Source organism: Lygodium microphyllum, chromosome 23, assembly GCF_053477565.2.
Source record: "Lygodium microphyllum isolate KBCC chromosome 23, Lygodium_microphyllum_v1.1.10, whole genome shotgun sequence".
Lineage (NCBI taxonomy): Eukaryota > Viridiplantae > Streptophyta > Polypodiopsida > Schizaeales > Lygodiaceae > Lygodium > Lygodium microphyllum.
Window position 1 is genome coordinate 58063507 of NC_141157.1, and position 20372 is coordinate 58083878.

At 39.0% G+C, this 20372-nt stretch overlaps 1 pseudogene; it reads right to left on the reverse strand.

Moving 5' to 3' along the window:
* Positions 1-201: 201 nt before the first annotated feature.
* LOC148016221 (65-kDa microtubule-associated protein 1 pseudogene) lies at positions 202-3142 on the reverse strand (annotated as a pseudogene).
* Positions 3143-20372: the final 17230 nt, after the last annotated feature.

A 20372-nucleotide genomic window follows, 5' to 3' on the forward strand; every position in this document is an offset into this window, starting at 1 on the left:
CTCCATGCTCACTAATATTTCCCTAATCTTCATCCCATTTTGAAGTTGTCAAAGCTAAAGCATGATCTATAGAGTATTATTTGGAATTGTTTGTGGTACTTAAACTGTCCCACATTGCCTATGGCTCTTGGAATTCATGTGTGAGAATATTCAACTCTTCGAAATCTACAAAAAGTTTTATGTAGACATTGTGAGATGTGCTTAGTAGTGATGCCAAGCTTGGGAGTTGATCGTGATAAAGGGACTCAAGTGTGCATCACAAACCCTCTTTTGATCCCAAGATCTACATTTCTCCTCCTCTTTTCTTATCATAGCTAGTTGTATTCATCGAGCATATCTAGCAAACGAACTCTATCATAAATGAAAGGAAAACCATGCTCCTCCTCCCATGCTATGGTCTTGGCCATTATTGAGTCTATTCATTGTGCCTCAAGCCGTTGTGCACATTTCAAAGTAAGTTATGCTCCTCTGTTGTGCCATTATACATGTTCTAGTCCCTACTATGATCCTCCAACCAACTTTCCTCCTCACAAGCTAAGATCCATTTTTCCACTTTCTTGATTATTTCTTTTCTACTTAATGCCACGAGGGATTCACTAGTAGTAATAAGGAGACGTCACCTGCGTGCAAGAAATATATGAAAATACCCCTTATCTACCCCCTATTTATGGGACCTTACCTTATAAAATGTACCTTCCTTCCCTTAAATAACCCCCCTCCCACCCTTACACTCACGTGGTACCATACTATAAACCCTAGTGGACCCCTTGGCCTTAATGCTTCCTTATTTTCCTTAATGGTCTAATGATCCATTCTTGCTAGAAGTTCAAATGGGTCAAACGTACCAAAATCTATGATAGCTAGAATTTTATCATATGTTGTGTTAAGATCAGGATTCATATGGGCTTGTCTATAGATCTCATCCAATTCTTCTTGTTTCTTCATGACTAACTCCTTGGTTTTGCTTTCTTTCAACTAATCCAATTAGTTAACGTCAATCTCTACCTACTAAATGTTATCCAAGGCAAGTGCACCAAGAACTAAGACTTCATCTTTAGACATGTGAATGATTCAAGTGACATGCCCAAATTGTTGTTCTTCTTCTATTGGAGTGTCCATTGAGTTCCACATCTCAATTAAAGAGCCTCTCAAATCTTGAAGATTATTTATACATTGCTTCTTCTCTTGTCATAAGGAGGTAACAGTGTCATTGTTAATGCTCTTTGATTGTCCAAATATAGACTAGTCCAAGCTAGGATGTACTTTTTTCATTGTTTTGAAGAAATCCATGCCAAGGGTGGTGCCAACAAGGACAACTCACAACTCATGCATGATACTAACATAATCAAGAACTATATGCAATCGATCACTCTTCTCTTTCTAAAGTGCCTGGCGTTAGGCATGGTACTCATCAAGCTCTTTCAAAGACAAATCTTGCTCTATTGCAAAAGGATTTGCAAAGATATCACTTAAATGTGCCATACCTGAAATCTCACTAGTAATTCTCTAAATATCCATCTTGATCTCCAATAATGTTTCATCCATTCTTTTTCCTTACGCTAGATTTCATCCTTTTGTGACTAAACAATAGCTAGCTGATCTTTTAGTGTACCCATCTACTTATCTAACCGGCCAAGCAAATCTCCCAACCAAGATATGAGAGAAGTAAGTTCAACCTCTACATCAAGAATGGAGCACTATTTGTGCTATTGTCACAACTTGTTGCTCTCAGAACCAATGAAGCATCAAAAAAGAGAGGGCATCTATAGGTGCCTCTTCACAAGCTGTTTAGACCAAGCTATGCAAGCTGCTAGTTTTTCTTTTAGATCATCAAATGTCCCCCACTGAATTTGAGTCAAAGTGAAACCCTTGTTGGATCAAAAAACTCGCAATCTTTAGCAAGATTGCCCACCAATGTGATAGAATTTCAATTATTCTATGCAATCATAAGGCTACTAGAATTGTCCAAAGATCCTCTAATGCAAATCAACCTAAGGGCTTATCGTTTGTGCGGGCATCATTCACACACTTAAAAGAATCCATGGCATGATAGATGGCGGATTGATTCTATATTTCAATCATTTGAATATTCTCCAACAACTTTGATCTTGGGCTGGCTCGTCTCCTTCTTTGATCTTAATTACCAACTTTTAAAAAATTCAATCAAATGGCATTGGTGTAGGACCTCCTTCTCATCTCACAGAATCTGTAGAGGCTACTATTTCTAGTCTAGTTACAATTGTGGACATTTCCAGACAAATGGAATCTACTTAGCTACAAGATGGTTCCCCCTAAAATTCACTATTGCTACTAATTTAGATTCCTACCTCAATTACGAGCTCCATTGTTTACCTCTTTTGGATTGGATGCATGATCTAGATGGTCAAAATATCACTTCCACTATCAACAATCCAAAGACTGAGGACACCATGACTTATTGCATTTATCATTTTCTTTATGAAAGGCTGTATAAGTCCATCTTCTTTTTCCAAGAATAGAGATATTGCTCTGGACCTTCATAATATGACTACAAATATGGTTGGCCCAAGACCATGGAGGTAACCAGAAGCTATGTCATATTTCAAATTCCAAACTAGTCTAGAGATGTCTAAATGAGCCCATGTACTAGCTCCTACCCTCGCCAGATTAGCTTTACCAGTAGCAACTATCATTGTTATTGCTCCCCCTACCCCTACACCTGGTCCTACTCATGGCCATGCTCTGCCTTCTGCTTTTGATACTACTACTACTCCTATCATGTTAGCAACTAATAGTAGATGCATATGGCCAAGCTCCTTAATCTCCTTCGATTTCACCCATAGTTGAGTCCAAAGGATAGCTTGCTACCAAGAGAACCATGCCATAGATCTTCTAATGCAATGGAGGCCTCCTGTGGGGCAAAGAGAATCATCTTTTAGTTGAACCTTCTAGTTTATTCCCCTCCAACCATTCTAGAGAAGTATATGCCTCTATATGCTCCTTTGTCAAACTCTCTAGTTGGATTGCAAAGTAAAGTTGTTGTTGATCAATATCATCCTCCTTTTGCCCAACCTACAAAATCCCCAACTATCACTCCACCTTTCTGGAGAAGTAGAAACTCTTGAACTGCTACACTTCTTAGCCTTTCCAAGCACATTGCCATAGTTATGAACTAGTCGGTGATCAAGGTCATTACGTAGAGTATTTCCCTAATGTGCCCATGGTTTTTTATTTTTTTTCCCTAGCTGAAAATAGCACAGGATTCTCCTAATTGAGCCTCACATTACCAAGAATTTCAGGAAAGAACTCAATGGCTTGATTGATCTATCCACAGTTCAAATGTGGATCAAGCTTATGGTCATAGTACAGTGAGATACTCAAATAGCTCAAACCCTTAAGACAACAACTTCCTTGATCAAAAGCATTGTGATGTAGTATTTGAGAGGAGCTTGTTGTAGAAGATCCATGGTTGTTCCTACTATTCTGTAATTTCCTAGGGTTTCTTAAAGAGGAAAATGCCAATAAGATGAAGGAAGAATGTTGCAATCTTGATTTTTGCTTGCCTAGTGCTTGAAGCAAGATATAAGTGCCATAGAAGAATCCATATACTATAGATTTTTGTGGCCTACTACTATTCAAGACAGTGTAGAATGCATTGACTCTTTAGAACGTATTGGTTGGCCTTACTTCGTTAAAGCTCTTCAAAACTATAGTCCACTTGAGCTCATGAAGCTTGGAAGCTTTCTCAACACTCTATTGTTCATGAAAGACGAAAATCTTAGATATAAATGGAGTTATAAGCATAAATCACCCATGAGATCTTGAAAGAGAGCTTGCAAATGTTAAGTAATTACATTTATTTATAAAATGTATGAAATTTATACAATTTTGATTATTGTACATTTAGATTGGGCATCCCTCTTCATTGGCACAAATACATAATTCTTTTCACATTAGTTTGTTGAAACCATTCAAGGAAGCACCTCTTGTTACTCCTCTATACCGATGACCCTCCTTTGTTAGAGGAAGATGCTGAAATTTTAGTTCCTAAAGTAATTATTGACCATGACCAGACTACCACTAGAATAGGAAATCAATACAATACTAAGTTTAGTCAAGTACAAAAATCATTATGTAGAGGAATCACAATGGATTCAAAAATCAACGCTAACTCTTAATATATGACAATTTAATAAATGTCTACCACTCATAATCACATTAAATATCCCACGAGCACAAATTCACCATAGAAGGTAGTGTTTCATATAAAATCCATTAAATTTTATAGTGCACATTCTCTATAGGAGATAGCACTAGTTAGAACTTTATAGTACAGATTTGCCGCACGAGACATTACTAATATACCATGCAGATTCACCATAAGAGGCAACACTTGCATGTGGTTGGCTATCCTTATATATTTTTCTTTGAGTATCAACCAGAAACAGTTGCTTTTTAACTCCCAAGAAATATTATAAAATTATATGTATTTACAAATTTTATAAAATTTAAATGATTTTGATTCTTGTGAATTTTGTATTTTTGATATATAATCTACACTTATTGTGCAAATATGTATGTGTGATATTGGCTACATTATGTCTAGTAGATAGATGGAAAAATACTAATGTGTTTTGTGTTGTGGTGAGCAAATAATTAGATGGATTTAGGCAGGTTTATTACTTTGGAGTACACATTTTAATGTGTGGAATTTATGCTCTTCATAGGATGGAAAAATATTATTGCAAACATTATATTTTGTACACCGCTATAAGTCCCCAACTTGGACTTTGCGTATGCACATGCACAATAAATTTTCTTTATAAATCAATTTTGGCCTACATAAACCCTACAACATGAGTACAAACATGTGTGGGAGATCCTTCAAGATAAATCAAAATATGTGAGAAATTTGAAGCCAAGAGTAATCCAAGAGCTCAAGATAGGGCCTTAAGTAGAGGCTCTCCCCTTGCATAAGCAAGCCTTGTGCTTACATACATCAAAACCATGTATCAATATCTCTTCCCAATCATCTAATGACAAGATATTTTGCTTCAATCCTAGCCACTAATGGATAATCAAATCAATGCCAAAATAGACTATTGTAATCCCAAATTGAGTCTCAATGACTCTAGCACCTGCTTGACTTAGATCTAAATCCCGACGATGAGAATAATACATCAATCAATGTGCAAACAACAAGCATTACTATCAAAAGAGAAGCTCGAATCCTTGACCTTCATGACAAAGCTTCACTCCTCGTGCTCCTCACTCCAAGCATGAGCTCCCACAAACACCGAATGCTACTCTAATACCTATTGAGAGGGAAACAATGTTGGGGTGCAAGGTAGAAGCTATGGAGTGCCAAAGAATTGAGAGAGAGAGACAGAGAGAGAGAGAGAAAGAGAGAGAGAGAGAGAGAGAGAGAGAGAGAGAGAGAGAGAGAGAGAGAGAGAGAGAGAGAGAGAGAGAGAGAGAAGTATGCAAGAGAGTTATGTGGGTATAAAATGAATGGTACCCTTATTCTTTGTTATCTTGACTTATATGTGATTGAGTGTGGACATATACAAGAGATATCCCACTCAACTTTCGGCCATTGGCCTTTACCCCAACATTATTTTGTGGGTAGTTAATATTTTTCTACATTGGTATTTAATTTCCTAATTAGAGGGTCTTCACATAGGGTGGTATAGGTGGCCCATTACCATGGAATATTGAAACTAATATTTTTCTCAACGAAAAAGTTGAATAAAAAAAGTCTTACCTATGTATATATGCAAAAGAAGTGGCATTAAATGCAAGCTAGCTTACAAAGCCAGTGAGTGCAATAACCCTCTTAGTGCTTTGTGGGTGGTTAATATTCACTTATATTAGTCATAATAGTAATATGGATAGTATTTGTGAGTACTTATGTTCAAGGATGTATCCATGCAATGGACAAAGCATAGTTTCCTCATTATCATGGAATCTCATAACTCAACTTCCTTTTTGTAACCTTTTCCTTAAATGAAAAGTTGGATAAAGAAGGGAATAGTTTACCAATGTGTATGTGGAAAAAAAGGGGTATTAAATGCAAATCAGCTAATACTATGAGTGCATGCAAAGATCTACTTAATGTTTTGTGAATGATTAGTATTTGCTTATATTAGTTATGAGAGTAGTATGGTTAGTGTTTGTGCATGCATTTGGATATTTAGATATGAGTTTGGTCACTTGCATGAACATGGGTAGGCCTTAGGGGGGTTCACCTTATGGAACATGTAAATACCACGTGAGTTCAAAATAAAGGGTATTTTTATTATGTTGACTTATAGTTTTCCAAAAACAGAAGGGGTTTATAAATGCACCTCATGTAAAATTTACATTAGGGATTTTTTTATTCAAAATTTTTCAGAAGCACACTTTTTTAGGGAGGCGGAGGTGGTGGGGGGTGTGTGTGGGGTGGGAAGGGGATGGGTGGGGGGAAGATGGGGGGAGGGGAATCAATACTTAAAAGCATATATGTTATCATGAGACCAATATTTACAACTAACATGGGGGAGGGGGGTGGATCATAGCTTTTCATCAATATGAATTTACCTTGTGTTCACATTAAAATCTACACAACTTCCAAGCTTGAAGATTATAGGCAACACATGTGCTTTTGTCGGGTGAGGCAAAGCATCCATAGTTGTTCCCTCTCCTTGCAATTTTATTAGCATTGCCCTTTAGGAAATATGCTAGTAAAATGGTGCATGAAGATGGTGCATGGCTCCAAAAAATTAGCAACATTGTACTCAAGTTAAGTGGCTCACTATCTTGAGTAAAGTGGCCCACTTTATGAGTTAAGAGTTGTGGATCTTGAAAAAAACGAAGTCCTTAAAATTAGGCATTGGCTACATCAAGGTAGATTAGAAGTGTTGGAGGAGGGCAATCAAGAGGTGGCTCAACTCACTCAACCTTGTAAACTATCATGGATAGTGGTCAAAATAGAAGTGGTACAATGGTGTAGTAGTAAATTGCATCTTAGTATGAATAGCACCCCTCCCCCCCCCCCCCCATGCATAGAAGGCAAGAAGATCAGCCAATCATTGTCTTCCACTCATGTTAGGAAGCTATTGTTAAGGTGCAGACCTGGCTTTAGCCACATTTGTAGAATCTAGGGCATTGAATTGTCAGATGTTGAGATTGAGGGGGCACTTGTTCATCTTTGGAACATTAGGGCTCCTCTCACAAATAGAGTATTTGGCTAGAAACTCATTTTAGGTGCTCTTTTTATACGTTAAAAATTAAAGAACATAGGTATTTTAGACGGCCTATGTGTCTGTGGAGGAGTGAAAACACCTTCACACTTATTCTGGGGGGGACAGCTTCTATGCCCCCCAAATTTGGAGGGAGGTTCTTCCCAAATTGAGTCAATGGGGATTAATTGTTCACAACCCAAAAAATTTTGTCACTGCCTGTAAACTTTTGTTGTTAACAGAACTAGGTGATTTACACTATGTGAGATATGGTAGGCACGTGTTAAACTCCTCTTAGGAGAAGGAGATGGGCAAGTTTTTTGTGCTGCAATATGGCCAAAATTTTGGTGGTATCTTAGGGGACTTTGTAAAGAGAATCACTTTAGCAATAATGAGCTAATTTAGCTAGCCAAATGGCTTCCAATTTTGTGACCTAGAGATTCTTTTTTAACACCATTAATAATAATGGAATACTTATTCACCTCCAAAAAAGGAGTCCTTGATTTTAGGTTAATGCATACTATACCATCAAAGGGCCACTTTACGGCTTGATATTAAACAAATTCTCTCCATCCTTTCATGTAATTAGAGATGTAGGAGAGGAGGTATCATCGTCACCATGATTCACCATTATCATCAAGTATATCATCATTCTTACCAATAGCATTTCTTCAAGTCTCAGTAAGAGAGATGGTCTTGCAATCGGTAACTCCCCTTTGCATCCAATAAAATATCAAGAAAGTGAAGACGGAGTCATTATGGACGCAGTACTTTAAAGATCCCTCGCTATGGCAGGACAATTACAACAGTAAGTTAGTTTGCCCCGATATATCTCATCATGACATTATCAACCTTTGCAAAACATGAAATCTTATGAGCTATCATAGAGACATGGATTTTTCTCTCACCCCATTGCAACCGCAGGCCAGTGCAAAGGTCTCTAGATTTCAAGCACAAAGTGACAGCAGAGGCCTTGTGGTTGGATTCCTAGTACAATCCAACCTAGGTTTTTGAAGAGCTTAGAAAACGAATCAACATCGATACTTGAATTAAATGAAGTGGAGCCTCAAGAGGAGAAAGGAACTATCTTTTGAGAGGAGACTACTCATGTTATGGGACTTTTGAAGGCTTGTGCAAAGCAAACCAATCTATACAAGAGCACAAGGCAACATGAGGACATTTGCAAACGGCACTTACTTGAAGGAAGCCCCTATGCTACAAGCACTTTAATAACTATGTATGCTAAATGTGGTGCTCTTGCAAAAGCATAACAAGTACCTGATGAATGTATTGTTCATGGATTGATTCTCATGACATCCACTGATTGTAGGATATGCACAAAATGGCCATGATGATGAAGCTCTAAAATGCTTTGATAAGATGCAACACGGTCACTTTCCACATTTAGTCACCTTTACATGTGCATTGAAAGCCTATACTTGTGTAGAAGCACTCAATAAGGGTGAATGAATTTGTGATGAGATTTTCATATCAAAATTGTTGGAGAAATATGTTGTACTCATTGGTAATGCTTTGGTGAACATGTGTGACACTTATGGTGCATTGGGAAAAACACAAGGAGTGTTGGATGAACTTCATGTCGTCTAAGTATAGATGAAGGAGCTCCTATTATCTCTATTAGTACCCACCTTAGGCCATATAGGTCCGGTTTTATTTCACCAATTTTATTTGACACATCATTCCCCTCCTCAATATACATCATCCCCCTCAATATATAAACCTATTAAAAAAAGGGAGTCATGAAGATGAAATTTGTTGTGACAAAGGTATCAATAACATCATTATGTTACTCACAAGACACACTTAATGGATGTATCCGTTTGCATTCCTCTTCTTTTTATCAAGAAGAGAATATGTGCTCTTGAAAGATGCTTCTCAAAGCACCCATTGATGCAAAACTACTTCTCGCAACCCCAAACCATGTACATTGGCTTATCACTTGAAACCCCTTTTCCCTCTTTCAAGTGTTGTTGTCAATCAGCCACACAATACTTGGAAGTGACATCACTCATACAAACCAAGACATGGCCTCCCAAATAGCCATGCACAAATATGAATTCACAAGTGACCATGTAATCTTCAAACATGTATCCACAAAGTATTCACATTGTCTCAACATGAACTCAAAATTGTTTCATGTTTTGCAACCATGGAACTCTCCCCATATGATCCAACGGTTTGCCAAGCCCAAGGCTAAAAGGCCAAAGAACAATCATGTTGCCACTTCTAACCAACAATAGTGTCCTCAAGACTACATCCACTTTCCAAGACATTACTAAAACATGTTAGATCCAACCTTATATTTTTTGTATTCAATGGCAATTGAAGTAGGAGATGGGACATGAGATTTTATCCCACCTCCCACTTGTGTAGACACCTCTCTCATTCCCACTCTAATGACATTGAAAGGAAAGAGTGTTGGCCTTCTACCCATCCAAGAACATGCTAACAACCCCTTGCTTTGATTATAAGCAAATCTACATTCTAACAATCTATCCAGGAACATGCTAACAATCCCTTGCTTTCATCATAAGCAAATCTACATGCTAACAATATGTCCTAAAACATGCAAACAACCCCTTGCTTTCATTGTAAGAAAATCTACATGTATCTCATGGTGCTTGATCTTGATGCAAAGTGTCCTTGCATAGAAAGTTCTTTCGATTACATATGTGTGTGGCAATATTGCCTTGTTTTGGTCCCTCAAATGCTTCAATAGCTTCATACTTGAGGGGCGCTTGATACCTACCTATGAGAGTACAACAATAGAGTGGTTGAATAGAAACAATACAACAATAATAGTAACCAATAATATAACAACAATATAATTGGACCCAACTCAAGGTTATGTGGTGCTCATCTACCCCTTGAGACCCCTTCTTCATTTTTCATCAATAAACAGCTTGAAAGAACTCCATTTTCCCTCATCTTATTACTTTAGACTAAAATGCCTTCAATTTGCTCTTTTTAGTTCAATGAAAAGATCCAATGTTGTATGTGCATGCTCCTCTACATACAGTGCCGCTAGTCTAGTCCTATTTTGTTTACATTGCATTTGGAAAATGTACATCAAGCTCTGAATACCAAATGGCATAATAATGACTTGAGGACATTACAATGCCTTAGTAGTGAACTAGTGTTGAGAGGGGTTTCCCACTAACCCTTTTCAAATGACATCTCAAACTATTCAAACATAGAGGATATTTTTGCATGTTATCTTTCCCAAGTATCCAAATCATGGGGTCTTAAAGGTAAAGCTGGAGTAATTGCAAACTTATATAACCTCTTGCATGCTAGTTACCTTTTATAGGCTATAAATTCCTAAAATAAATATGCAGAGGTTCCAAACTCTTGCAATTTACAAAAGTTATGAAACTCTCCATGACAAGCCATATATTATTGGTATCTTTTCTATTTTGGACCTACCAAAGCTTGTTGTGAGTCTCACAAGGGATGGTGGGAAGCCTCTCTAAAACAATTTCTACTAGTGTGTTTCCGAGAAGGGATGGTGAGAAGCCCCTCTAAAACAATTTCTACTAGAGTGTAAGAATGTTGTTGAAGTTTCAAGAACGAGGGAAAATGAGGTTAAAAGTAAGAATAACAATAACAATACTAATAACAATAAAAATAAAACAAAACGGCAATGAACATTTTATGCTTCTTACAAGAGAGGGACAGGGTTTAGGAAGTCATGCATTTCTGCTACAATATACTGGACACACAGTAACAGAGTGTCAATAGCCCTAACTTCCTTCCCTGCACAACCATGAAGATCAAGGAAGTGCAGTCCACAACCAAGAAGCAGTGGATGGCTTCCCACATGCACATCAAAGGCCTTAGTTTGAAGGTCGCTTCTCCCATCCCATTTTTGTTTTTTTTCCTTATATAAACAAGTGTTCAACAAGCATACATACGTTTAGACTACAAATTGTCATGCTATTATGTCTTGCTTTGGAGTTCTGATCGCAAAGCCAAGCCATAACAGCAACCTTATCATGCAGAAAGTATGCACATGGCAGGTTTCACAAAGGACATAAAGTGTTGTTTTCGTTTTATTAAAATGAATGTTCAAACAAGCATACATGTGTTCACATTGCAAACTGTAATGCTATTAGTCTTCCTTTCGAGTTCTGATCACACAGAGCCTAGCCATTACACTTATATTATTATATAAGAATTATGCATGGTTGGTTTTCCACACAAGAAAATACATAAATGCTCAACTATATACAGACATTCAAATTGCAAGTTGTGTCCTACTTTGGAGTTTTAATCATGTAGCCAAGCCATTGTAACTGTTATCATGTAAAGATCAGCACATGGTAGGTTTTTTATGTAAGGGACATTGCATGCATGTTTTGTTCCATGTTGCACTCTTGTGTACTCGACTATCAGATGGACATGGCAATCAATTTTGGGTTCATCTTGCATTCTTGTGTGCTTGGATTAATGACTTGGTTAGCCACATTTTCTCGCAAATGCTTGGTGCTGACATGCCAATTGGTTTCACATGTTCTCACAAACTCTTATATGTCACATTCTTCTAGTCTAGTTTGTCTTGCATACAAATTTTCTACAATATACAGACAATTACATGTTCATAAGTGGTGCATGGCCTGAGTAACATGGTGTTTGGCTTAATACAAGCATGTGCAAAGTGGCATCAATATGTTGTCTTGTCCACTTCTGTCCAAAAAATTTCCACGTTTGAACAATTTTAGTCAATTTCATATACCCTTTGCTCAATCAAATGAGTTGACAGGATGGAGGGATCATTTTTTATGCATGTTGGCCCTTGCAAATCATTTATTTAGCTTTGATGCATGTTGGCTCTTTTCAAGTTATTTCTTCAATGGTGCATGTCTTGAGGATTGGCTACCCATACCTTGTCTGCCAAGGCATTGGGTTTGAAAATTTGGTTCTTAATTGGTTCAAAAATCAGTTTTCATATTTCACTTAAGTGAGGGGGTTTTGATAAGTCATCCAACAGCATTTAGTAATTTCTAGAAGTGGTACTCTAACCTACTAGACCTGTTCAGTATAAGTTTAATTTCTCAACCTTAATAGATTGATGTTGCAATCTAGCCACTATTGTATTTGTGTCAAGCCTCACCACTTTACTATGGGGTCATTTGCATGTAGTGGTACTTTGTGCAATCAATATGTTTTGTTTACATGTAATGCACTTATGTATAATTGTTGCTTATATTATTGAAAAGCCTATTTTTTTTCCTGTAATTCTCTTCAGACATCTTTACTTCACATGCCATATGGATGAATTTTATGACATCTCTTTGTGTAGGTACAACTTAGATCAATTAAAATTTGCAGCAACAGCAACTAACAATTTTGTAACGTGCAATTTAACACATTTATTGGCCATGTAACTGCTATATCAAAGTTGAATGACTGAAGAGGTTGATTTTTCTTACAATCAAGAAGATGGAACAGCTTTGGGTATGGGATCAGGTTTTGTTGGTCAAGAATATGCTAGAGAAGCAGCAGGGTTGGTGGTTGATATGATCCAGCAAAAAAAGATGGTTGGACAAGCACTACTTCTTACTGGTGCTCCACGTACATGAAAGACTGCTCTTGCTTTGGGAATATCTAAGGACCTTGGAAGCAAGGTGAAGAATTTTTATTTTTGGACATTATAGAGTGGATTTTCTATGGACTTTGTGTTATGATAAGATATGAGGGCTAACAAAATTAGTAAGAGTGCTTGTTAGACTTCTATCTATTGAAAATTTGTTAGGTATAATTTATGTAGACTTATTACAAGAACCAGTGCCGAACCTGTGTTTTGTAGTCACAAAAATTAAAGAAAAAAAGGTTTGATGGCTTGAAATCCATGTTCCAAAAGGTGTTAGTTGTGTCAGAGACTCAAGAGTTGTGTTTTGAGGTGCATGGGAGGAAAGTTCCATCATGCCTTAGGCTTGCTTTTATAGATATTTTTGCATTTACAGACTTGGGAGTTTGAGTATCTTGCAATCTAATTGTGCAAACTCTCATATGTTTGTGTGATTTTATTTTGCTTAGCACATAAATTTCACTTTTTCAACACTATCTTGGCCCTACCTACTTTAACCCAAGTAGATAGGTTGCAGTCTTATCAAACCCCATGTGGATAGTCAGTCATGATTGATGCTAGCAGTAAATAGTTGGCCAGTATTGGTACTAGTTGCTGTAGTGATGTGCACCTATTGACTCATGCCTTGGTTGCTTTGCTATGGGATCTTTAAGTTATGAAAAGAGGGTGAACAATTGATGTGCACCTATTGATTGATGCCTTGGTTGCTTTGCTATGGGATCTTTAAGTTATGAAAAGAGGGTGGAGATGTGACGTGCACACCATCTAGGGCATTGTACTTTTTGGGCTTGAGAGGGGGTGTTGAACCACTAATATTAGGGATTTCACTCAATCATAATTATGATGCATTAACCTTTATTTTAGGCTCCAAAAAATTTAAAAATAAATGGCTTATTTTTTATAGTAGCCCAAATGTACCCCCAATCCTCTATAAATAGGAGTTGTGTGTGTGTGCATCCTCAATCCCTCATTCTAGCCAACTACCCTCAGCACTTTTGAGTCTAATATTGCTGGGCCACACCCATTTTGGAGGACATCATCAATTTGCATTGGCTTCTCCATGTGTTACCTTGTTGTCTTTAGTTGTTGTTCATACAAGCGACTTGTTTTTAAGTCATGCTGCTACATTTGCTGGTTCTATTGGTCATCCAGCTACCCACAAGTTTTGTGCACATTGGTGACCTATTTTTCAATCAGTACAACTGCCTATAACATCATATCTACATGTGTATGGTTGCTTCCCATGCTGCCCAGCATTCATCAGCTTAGAAATAAAGAAAGTTGAATAGCGATTCTCACTTAAAATACATATCTTATGTACCCTTTAAGCGATTGGTCAATGAATTGAGCAAGTGGATACTCCAAGTATGAAGTATCCTATGGTCCCATGTTAATCTCTTGACACAACTCCGCATACACTACAAGGTCGATAGACATGTCACCACAAAAGAATGAGTCTGCCTCATTTTCAAAGAATTCTTAGACTCATGTATTTCCATCATTGTTAGCCGATGCTGGCTTCAAGTTTTCGATGGCCTCCACCCCTTGCAATATCGACCCCTCTATTTGCATATTATCTTCATCTATGCTCGGAACATTGCTTTGATCATGTACTCTCGCACTTCAGGGAGTTGAAGGTATAACATACCACCATCGAGGTTATCGAGGGTTTGGATAAAAGATTACATGTTCACAAACACGTACAAGAGAGTTCAAACCATTGTGACATAAACCATGTCGTAATACAATTATCAAGCAAATGACTCCATGCACCTGTTCACAATGGGCCGGCAACACAAAGGTATCGCGCAAATCCGTCCATTTTTTTCCGGAATCTATTTCAAGAAATCCAGATGGACCTCATCGAACTATTGCTCCAGCTCCTCCAAGTATCATTTTGAACCACTACACATCGAATAGTATCATGGAGAAGCTACGGTAATCTACCGTAATAATACTTTGCAAGTTCTCAAAATACTCCATCTCATCCACAACCATGTTTGGATTCGTTGCTCGTCTCGCCGGATCTCTTGCTCGAACCTTGCCATGACACCACAGTCCATTGTGGAGCACATTTTGTCAATACGCTCCACGCAAAAATGCCGTCCGTGTGACCACGCTGCACTATATATTTTGTATTGTACATTGAAACACTCAAATTAGATGTCGCATATAAAATTTAGATACGACAGATTCTAAACCCCTCATCACCTTTGGACTACATCCCCTCGAGAATTTCCACTCCTCCATTGAGACCTCTGTCCCTTCGCGAGATGTTGCGGGCTCCATGCAACTATCGCGTTGACATAAACCGTGGCATCTCCTCCATGCCTTCGGGATATTGATTCGGTCAATGACGCGTACTACGTCAAAATTCAGCTCACACTTCCTCTCGATCTTGCCTTGCAATCTGGTACTTGGCGAGCCACGTCTCCATGGAGGCATGGTGCAACATACAAAAGCGATTCACCTTCTCTCCCACTGAGGCATCCATTCTTTTTTCTACCCCATTTCCAACCACCACATCTCCAGTCAGTCTATCATCATCTTCAGCGACCATAGCATTTCATTGTCTAGTTCCACCGTTCGTAGCCATTGTGAAATATGCACTAGCGCCTCAAACACCAACCAACCTTCGGCCATGCTACCTTCTGGCCGAGCTCGTTGTCACACAAAGCCTTTCAGGGTTTTCATGAAGCACTCCAAGAAGAATATCCATCGAGTATGGACAGGTCCAGCAATCTCCACTTCGTCTACAAGATGCACAAGAAGGTGGATTTGTATCGTAAGCATGTTGGTGGGCAGGTATTTCTCAAAGAGACAGACCGTCTCCATTGCTCCCCGCCTCGCGGATTCAATAGAGGACATCTTAATCTCTTTCTGTGAAATCCATTGCACCAAAGTCGACAACTTGTAAATGGCCCTGCGAATTTTTGGAGTAAGACATCCTGCGATCACGATCGATAGTATAAACTGCCACAAATGAGAAAGCATTATGAATAATGGATACATTCCAAATAGCAAAATGCCCACGCTAATTACAATCCATTCATAGTACAAACCTGACATATCTTATGCCAATCATGGGATTTTAGCCCCGATAATTGATCGTCTTTAGAAAATGCGAACCTGAGAAAACGCATCATACCCGTCGGAGTGCGGATAGACTTGATTACTTGCTTCACAATGCGCTCTTCTTTAGTGGAAAAAACCTAAGGAGCGCGAGGAAGCTGCACACGACCATCAACACTCGACTGCGCCAAAGCGCCTACATCTTACCTACCTTCTTCAAATCCATTCGTGCCCCTATAGTGTCTCTCTTTCCTGTGATGTGGTCCCATAGCAAGCTACCCACATTCTTGAAAATATGCATGGGATCCAACAAGTGGTTGACCTGTAAGTGGGTCCAATATGGCAACTCGTAGAAAACTGAGAACCACTGCATTCCATTTGGATGTGATTCCGTGTGGACCATTTTCAACTCGTACCAACTTGCGGCATTCATATGTGTTGGAGGTCGTCCAAGGAAACCTTCCCTGAGTTCATGATCCTCTGGCAAGAAAGTAGCGTGTCCTTGATATACCATCTTCTTCATGGTTCGTGACCTTCGGGAGTCTAACTGTGGCCCGCACAATGGACATGCATGATAACCTAAGGTAACCAGACATGTTCCAACACCACGACCTAGTGAATACTTTATTGAATGAGATAAAATATAGATATTACCAGCAATAATGGAAACATGCTCACCTGAGCACTCTCCCAATCCCGAAAAGTCATGCATCGTCCACATGAGAATGGCTCGAATATTGGCTGACCGCCGACCATCGCCCCTGCTCATATCTTGCACAATGACCCCCTCCTCCCACAAAATTTTAAGCTCATCGACTAATGGACGAAGATACACATCCATATTTTTTACTTTGTAGCGGCCTGGGACGAGCAAGCTAAGGATGAGATGTCCTTTCTTCGTAGAAAGCTATGGAGGGATGTTGTAGTTGACAAGGACTATAGACCACACACTGTAAGAAGTTGAGCGCAAACCGAATGGGTTCACGCCATCCATTGCAAGACCAAGCCAAAGATTCCTTGGCTCTCGCGCAAAGCTTGGGAAGGTAGAGTCAATGTGACTCCATGCACGCGAATCCGCTGATATTCGTTGAACTCCATCTGTGGACCTATTCTGCACATGCCACATTGTTAAGCTCGCCATGTCAGACGTATGAAACATGTGGTTTATGCGGGGGATGAGCGAAAAGTGTCTGAGAAATTTTTGACTCCTCGAAACAGACAGCAATCGTTAATACATGCATGGATATTATTGTAGTCCATACCAAGCTTCGGTAAAACATGTCATGCATCATCACGAGACTCAAGCATGGTATTTACAGGTGGTAATATATGATATTTCAATAAGCTGAAAAAAAATCATAAAACACCTTGAAAAAGCACAAATATTTGTAATAATAGTGTCAAAAAAAAATCAATGAACCGTATGTACAAGGTACCTGAACAACTCGGTCACACTCGTATCGCTCCACCCGTATTTTGTTTGCACACTTAAGAGTGCAAGCAGTGTCTTTAACCGAGATACTTGGCACCCATCATATAATGGTATGGATGCTTCCTCTCTAAACGGATCAGAAGTCTCGACATCCATGGGAATCAATGCATCGATCATTGCCTCCATCTCAGGCTCCAAGATTGATTGTAGGTAGGTCTGGAAGGTTGCATGTCTCCTCTGGCATTAACGGTATAGATTGGCCTTGCGAGTGGTGGATTGGCTCCTGCACTCCATCCATCGCACACCCACAAACTCTTCTAATTGGCTGCAAAGGGTGCACTCCCCCTTGGGACGAGACATCACCTCCCTGGATAGAAAATTTGCCAGCAAGACCCAATCTTATTGTATATGGTATTCAATTAGCTTGCGAGTACAATGTATGATTGATATTAACTTCAAATTATCATTTGTTAAAAATCCGCAATCGCCTGATCAATGATCTCAGATTGAAACTCCCCAAATCGTCGTACGTGTTCTATAGACAATCAGCGTTTTCGTCTAATTGCCAACTTGCATTAAGAGCAAGGACATGGGACACGCTGATTAAGATACGCCTCGCGATCTTGAACAACAGGACCTTCTTCGTTTTCCATCTTGTCTACGTTACAACAAACAATTTAATGACTTGTAATACAATTTGGAAAAACGAGACTCAAATGGATAGCTTTTTGGAGATGTATGTCAAGTTGCAAGTTGATGAATATCCTAGGTGCATAAGAAATCCTAGTTGTATAAGTAATCCTAGGTGCCATTGATGAATATCACTTTCCACTTTGTTTCATCATAGTTCTTTCTTAGTCTCATTTTGTTGACACCTAGGATTACTTATGCAACTGCACTAGAGGGCTTTGAGTATCTTAGAGGGGCTCTAGTCAATATTACATATATATCATAATATGCATTAATCATGCATGTGTGTGTGTGTGTGCGTGTGCATGTGTGTATGCGTGTGCGTGTGTGAAGTAATATCATGAAGTAGCGATATGTGTCAGCGTACACCCTAGTTATGGGATATCAAGATGTCAAGTAAATTCTATATGCTTATGTACACTTACCCATATATTCATATATTCTTTCTAGCACAACATCAACATTGACAGTATAGAAAATTTATGAGTATCATTGAGGATCTCTTAGTCTAATAATAAACCAATCTCAGTAAAAAGCATCTTAGTAATGTGGTTTTTTTGTCCTAGATCCATGTATAAAAATTAATGCCATCTATGAAATTTATCAACTTTTATTATAATGATTGAAAGACATCAAATGCAACAATGTAATACAAGGTTACCATGTCAAAGACAATATCAAATAGTAAAAATGTTTGTGCCTGTGTGGGGGGGTGTGTATGTGTACCATAGTTATAAAATTTGTTCCAATCAATTATACTCATAGCCATAACCTTTGAAGAAAATATCCTATGCTCAATTTAAGGGATTCTTCTTCTATGGCAATACTTTTGGGTTCATTTTGATGAAGTACCATAATGACCATTAGCTAGGGGATCATTTTCTTTTAGTCCTTCCGTTGACTAGTTGGCATGATTACTAATTTGTTATGCCTATAAAGTTAATACAAAAACAAGGAATTATGCATATCACAATTAGATCCCCTAATTGGACATTATGAAGGATATGACCAATTTTAAGCCATCTTAAAGAGTCACCAATGTACATGGCCCATGGTAAAGCACATTGCATACCATTATCAATAAGTCCATTATCGTGCATCTTAAATCTCCTAATTAGACTTTATAAAGTGTATGACCAATGTTTAACCCTCTTAAGGAGTCGATGTAATGGTACCCATAAAAAAAGCAAAGTGCATGCCATTACCATAATCATGGATATGTTATCGTTCAAATATATACACACACAAGTTGACTACATCTTGAGTAGACAAAAGTTATCCATTTGAGTAGACATACATCTCCATAAAGCTATCCATTTGAGTATACATCTCTTTCTTTTTCTCTCCCTCTCTCATTTCCTCCCCCTCTCTCTCCCTCTCCCTCTCTTTCTCTCTCATTTCCTCTCCCTCTCACAATATATCCTAACACTCTCCAAAAGCAAAAGGGAGAGGGAGAGAGAGAACTCTCCCTCCCTCTCCCTCTCCCTCTCTTTCTCTTTCTCTCCCTCTCCCTTTTTGAGAGTGGCAGAGCCAGTGGCATCCCATGAGAGGAGAGGATATGCCCCCTTTGCAGATCAAAGGTGGAGAGTGAGGAGCATTTTGTTCTCAGATGCCCGGCATACTCAGAGTTGAGATCTAGATACACATTGAGCAGCTTACTTCAGGGATGTATGACTGATATGGATCAGAGATCATTTGGCCGTTTTCTGGGAGAGGCATGGCACATCAGAGAGCAGAGCACACAGCGGGTCCCAGTCAGAGAGGGGCCCACCCAGATGACTATTACACAGTTCTTTCAGACAGACAGAGTGAGAACTACTGTACCAGCCTCCAGCCAGACCTCCGGGCTCACACTACAGCAGGCTGAGGACCAGCGTACCCAACGCCGCACGAGGATCCGTGGGTTTCGGACCCCACAGCCACACCGACAGGAGATCCGGAGGATTCTTGATCTACATCGACAGCAGACTGAGATCCGACGACACTCGACACATTGGATCTCAGACCTCCAGTTGGCTCTTTCTCCACTGCCGATGTACCACATCCTGCATCCAGGAGGGATCACCTGCTATTAGTAACTTCGACGACTGCTACTACATCCCAAGATAGTATATCTCCCTGCATCTGTTACATATACACATCGCACCACTTTATCACAGCCGACAGTTGTTCCCTTATCACAGCCGACATTTGTTCCCCTTTTGTAGCCATTATCTGGAGTACCAGAGCTACATACGCACATACACATACACGACACCTATCACACTCACAGCACCGTATTTTTAGTTTCCAATTTTTAGCTTTTCATTCAGCACTTTTATTTTGGATAGCTGGACCTCATCAGTTGTATCACAGTTTGTCTCATAGG